We start from the raw sequence: 5,779 nt of genomic DNA, 5'->3' as shown, positions 1-5,779 counted from the left end.
GTGATCCTGAAATGCTGGCTAGGAAGTAGGGCTGGGGCTGGGCTGCACAGGAAGGGGCAGGGGCTGTCAGGATGCATTTCCTCTAAGGCTGGCCAGCCCTGCAGTCGAGCTCCATCCTGGTGGGGCAGAATCCTCCTATGTGAGTGGGCTTGAGCTGGGTGGGAAGTGTGCCAGCAGATGAGTAGAACTGACATTTCCAGCGGCTCCTTGGTGAGCCAGAGACCCTGGGCCCCTCGTGGGACCGAGTGATGGGCGTGGGGCCCGCACCAGCCAGGATGCTCTGTGGCCCGGGTCAGATGCCTCACCACTCACCTCTCATACACAGAGACAAGTGGGCGTGGGCCTCAGTTGGTAGGTGGGATGCGGAGCCCGGGGCCGCCTGCCTGCATCCCGTGCACTTGGCCCCGATGCCTGAAGGAGGTGGAGTGCGCTTCTGTGTGGAAGTTAGAAATGTAAGAGCAAACTAAAAGCCCAAAGGATAGGAGATAAGATGGGGTGTACTTCCCAGCAGGTAGAACAGAAAGTCAGGTTTCGACCCCAGGAGCACAAGAGTAAGGGTGTCCGAGCATCTGTGCAGGGAGCGCACAGACTCCACAGAGGAGTTCCAGAAAGAGCAGGAAACAGAAGGAGGGAATTATTAAGCCAAGTCACCATTCTCCCAGAACCACAGGCAGTGGGTTCACATTGAATGGGCTCAGCGCCTCACACAGGGAGTGTCCTCTGTTCCCACAACATTTCAGGATGCCAGGGATAAAGAAAGGATTCTAAAAACTTCCAGAGAGAGGAACAAAACAAAACAAAAAACAAAGGAATCCAAACACAAATTCTAGCCCAGAAAAGAAAAAAATAGTCTTCAAGGAACTGTCGGAAAAAGATTTCCAACACGGACTTCGTATCAGCCGAACCATTAGTCACATGTGAGGTTAGAATGAAAAATCTCTTCTCACTCATAAGTTCTGCAAGAAAGGATTACTTTCATGCACCTCCTTTCAGGAAGTTCCTGAGGAGACCTGGTGCTGAAGGGGGAGGAGGGCAGCCCTGTGGAGTGCTGGGGAGCAGGCCTGGTCAGAACTGAGGGACGGGGTCACTGGCAGGAAACCCAGGGAAGACCCTGGGGGGCGCTTTACCAAAGCGCTTTCTCAGGGGTCCGTCCAGTCACATGTCTTGGTTGGGCCCTGTCCTACTCTGAATTTTCCTAATTAATAATTCCTGGCTTCAGGTTCTAGAAAGCCACATTGACCTAAATCTAGGTGAGTGGTGTCAACGTGCTATTGCTCCGTGAGTGCCTGTCCCCTCTTCCTCACCGTGCACATCACCCAGTTTCTGGGAGGGAGGCGGGAACAGCGGAGGCCCCGCTGTCACCGGGAAGTAAGCTGTAATGGAAGTCCCCCGGATGCTCGCTGGCGGCCACCCTGTCTTCTTGGCCGTGGGCCCCACCCTCGGCTCAGCGGACCCAGGTCGACCTGGGGCAGTGCTGCTGTGTGTGTATGTGTGTGTGTGGTCAGCGTTGTGGGGTGGGGGGGACAGCGTCCACCCCAACCCAGTTCTCAGGTCAGCAGTGCTGTTGGAGGAGTTTTGACAAAGGTGTGGGTTCATGTGTTTCTCCCTGCAGATGGATGGCTCCCTCCTCTAGCCCTCCCACAGCCATGCCTGCCTGCCTGCCACCTGTCTCAGGCTTTTCCTGGGCCTCGAGGTCACCCACCGTGTGTGTGGCAGCGGTCGGCTCCTCTCCCACTGTGGCCAGAGCTCCTTCCAGAGCTTTTGAGGTCCTCGTGTGGCCGTGTGGCCTGTGCCCTAGGGGTTAGGAGGGGCATCGTCATGGGGTGCCCACTGTGTATTTCACTTTTTGGGAAATGCCAAATATTTAATATTTAACTGCACCTAATTTTTAAAAATCTTTGTTAGGATGTATGTAGTAACTTTTTTTTTTTTTTTTCCAATTATAAAATTTGGAGACCTGGGGACAAAGCCTCCCTTTATTAGCATTTGTTTCTTGGTGTTTTCATGTTTGACTTTCTCCAAAATTGCAGTAGCTTTCTTCCCCTTTCTGATTGTCTGGGAAATTCCAATAATTCATAGAATTATAAAGAAAATGAAGGGGCGCCTGGGTGGCTCAGTCGGTTGAGCGTCCGACTTCGGCTCAGGTCATGATCTCGTGGTCCGTGAGTTCAAGCCCCGTGTTGGGCTCTGTGCTGACAGCTCGGAGTCTGGAGCCTATTTCAGATTCTGTGTCTCCTTCTCTCTCTGACCGTCCCCCCATTCATGCTCTGTCTCTCTCTGTCCCAAAAATGAATAAACTTTAAAAAAAAAAAAAAGAAATCCACATCAAATCTCACCCCCAAGCAGCCATTCAGGATGGCCCCTTCCAGCTTCCCAGTGCTGTGGCCCATCCGTGCCAGCGTGCGCCCAGCAGGGACACAGAGACTGCCCCTCTGATGGGGACACACCACGGCTTGTTGACCAGGCCCCTGCGCATACAGGCTTAGACGGTTTCCAATATCTTACTTTCAAGCAATTAAGTCCTTATTCGTAAGTCATTCTGAGTTTGAGTATTTGTGATAAATTCCTAAAAGTAGACTTTCTGGCCCAAAGGGTCTTCACGTTGTGCATTATGGAACATTTTGTGGGGCAGTCTTTGGGCAGGGAGTGTGGGCGAGTCTCCCCAGCACTGGCTGTCCTTGTCCTACATCCGAAGCAGGAAAAAATTGTCTTGTCTTCAGTGGGGTTGCTTCTGAGTTAGGGAAATCGGCCTCCTCTTCTTATGTTTATTGACCATTGACCATTTGTCTTTTTTTTTTTCCTCTCTCTTATGGATGTTTTTTTTTTCTTGCCCTTTATTGCATATTTCTGAGGGGAGGGGGGTCGTGTTTTCCTTACTGATTTGCACGTGTTCTGATTTGTACATCCGTAGTTAATTCGTTCAGAAGCACAAGCCTTTCAGTGCTGCTGCTGCTGTTGCTGGACCGTGTCCTCAACGCTGAGGTGGCAGCAGAAAATGACAGGCCTGGTTCCCACTCCCGTTTAACTCCTAGACACAGTGGAGTGGGGGGGGGGGGGGGGGGGGCTGCAGGGTGCTGTTTTTTGGAGGGTGAGGGTCTCAAGTGACATTTGTGCCAAGACTTTTAGGAGCAAGGGAGGATCTGAGGCTTACTGGGGCGGAGAACACAGCAAGACAAGGTTCTGTCCCTGGGGCCGGGCTGGCCTGCTGGGCGTTGGGCAGGGGCACACATCTCGTGGGGCCTCCAAGACCCTTGAGAGCCCATGAGCCTTCACAGCCAATGGGGGCCCTGGGCAGATTTGAGCTAAGAAGTGAGATGAACAGGTCTGGGTTTTAGAAGGAGCCCTCTGAGGACTGTGGCCTGGGGCCAGCAGGTGGCCATGGGGGCCTCGAGCAGTTTCTGTGCCCGGGAGGCACCAGGGTGGGAGGCCAGGTTCCTGTCTGGACCCTCTGTCCCCAGGCCAGAGTGCTGTGCTGAGTGTCTGCTCCCCGCGGCTTCTCTGGGCCTCCCCCCGAGGAATCTGAAGTATGGGCCTCGGCATGTCAGATTCTGGCTTCTTCACACTGTGCTGAACTCCCATACCTGCTGCCCTCCTCCCCATGTCAGAGAAGAAAACAGCACTTTCAATTAGAGGGGAATGTGCTGTGGGGGAGCAGCGTGTGGGGGAGGGGACCCGGGACCCTTCTGCCAGCACGGCCTCAGCCTTCCCTTAATGCTACAACCAGGGACCGGCTCCCCGGGGCCCCACAGCCACGGCACGCAGTGGACAGTGCCCAGCCACAGGCCTGCTGCTGGCAGAGCTCTCATGAGGATGGAGTTCTGGGGGTTTCTGACCCTTATGCCCTTTTTAACAGGGTAACTCGGGTGCTCCTGGCTTTGGTGCATGGAGCTGCTGGGCCAGCGTGGTGCTTCCTGGCACCCCGCACCCTCCCCAGACCTGCGATGCTCCTGGGCTGTATTGTGCGGGGCTTCGAGGGACAGCCTGGTCCTGTGGCTGAGCGGACTAACAGGGGCAAGCAACCGGGGGGGTGCTATGGGGGACAGGTTGTCTCCACCCCCCTTGGGCTCCCTGATCTATGCCTCTCTCGGGAGTACAGCCTTCTCTGGAAGCTTCCCTCCACCCTTCCATGACATAGAGACGTTCATCTATTTCCCTTTGGCATTTTTCTAATGAAAGGCTGTTTCTTGCTTCGAGTTCAGTGTTTTGGGGGGAAAAAGAAAGCTCGCCAGTGTTTGTGCTGAAGTATCTGCCCGTGGTGGGGTCATACAGGAAGTAAGGGCACTGGGAGGGGCTGGGCACAGGCGGCGTCTCACGGGGCTGTGCTCCCCTCCTTCCTGGTCTGAGTCTGGGCTAAATTTTGCAGCCTAGGCTTTTATACCAGCGGGGAGGGCGGGGCAGCTTGGCAGGACCCACATCGCCCTATTAGGCGTTGTGGGCTCCTTGCCTGCTGGGCTTCTGAAGCCTGGCGGGGGCGGGGGGGGGGGGGGAAGAGAGGCGGTCACCCGTCCCCTGCCTTGAGCAGACTGGCCTTCCTGACCACGACCTCGCCCGGAGGAGTTAGCGCCGGTGCACCCGCCCCTTGTTTGTAACTGCCACGGCTGGCACTCACCTGGGCCCCGAGATGGGCAAGGGAGGGCCGGGGCACATGGGCTTTGCTGCACTAAACAAAGGGGTGCTGTGGAGTCCGTGAGTCTCAGCCAGCCTGCCACGAGCAGGCCGCCTTGCTTCTGCCCAGGCCAGTGGGCGCTTGTCTTGGCCGATGCCAGTGTGGGGGTCAAGAGGGAAGACCGGCCAGAGGGGGCTGCCGTGCGGCCTGGACGCCCCTGCCCTCTGTGGTCAGCGGTGGCTGGGGGCCAGGCGGGATGACTAGGCAGGCTTCAACAGCCACTGCCATTGTTTGGAGTTTGGCTTGACTTGAAGTTGGAACGGAACGATTTTGGTGGCGTGGTGGTGCATTTCTCTGCTTTCTGCATGTGTGCTAATATCCTGGCGCCCGGCCCTGTGTGGCATACAGCCTGCCTCCTCTCCCATCGAGACGGCTCTTTCAGCCTGACCTCAGACCTGCTCCCTGGGACCCATGGCTTCTCTGGTACTGGGTTCCAGGAAGGCACTTGACCGCCTGCCTCATCCCTGCAGGCCTTCCTCGCCCGCCACCTAGGGGTTCTCCCCTGACCGCCTCGGCCTGGTTCACAGAGGTGCTGGGCAAGTGTGTGAGGAATGCAGGGTGGGCCCCGCTTGGTCGCGGACCCGGGCCCAGCCCTAGCTCTCCTCCAACCCCCGTGTCTACATTCTTGCCTTGTCATAGCAGACTTGGCCCCCACTCGGATGCTAGTACCAGGGTGAGCCTCGGAAGGGGGCCGGGCTGTCACTGCTCCTGCTTTCCCTGGGCCAGGGTGCAAAGGAGACGGTATGGTGTGTTTGGCGTGACGTGGTGGTGCAGGGGTGGGTTTGGGGCTCTCTTTCTCTCTCTGGTTCCTGCCTCTGCTGCCAGGGCGGAGAGAGAAGCAGAGATGCTCACCCTGGGAAGTTGGAGCCGACTTGCCTCCTGAGTCCGCTGCATGGCTGCTTGTGGCCAGGCTGCCCGGGGCCTGCTTTCTGCTCAGGACAGCTGAGCTCTGGACCAGCATGGAAACAAGTTGCTTTCCTTTCTAGAGGTGCCCGTCCCCTCTTGGGGGGTGGGGTGTTTAAGAACAAAGACTCTGGAGCAGACTTCCAGTATCGTATCTGGGCTGCTCTCCCTGCCTGCCTCGGTGTCGACCTCTGTAGAATGACGTCCAGA

Source organism: Panthera uncia, chromosome D1 (assembly GCF_023721935.1).
Source record: "Panthera uncia isolate 11264 chromosome D1, Puncia_PCG_1.0, whole genome shotgun sequence".
Taxonomy (NCBI): Eukaryota; Metazoa; Chordata; class Mammalia; order Carnivora; family Felidae; genus Panthera; species Panthera uncia.
This window is presented reverse-complemented; position numbering follows the sequence as displayed.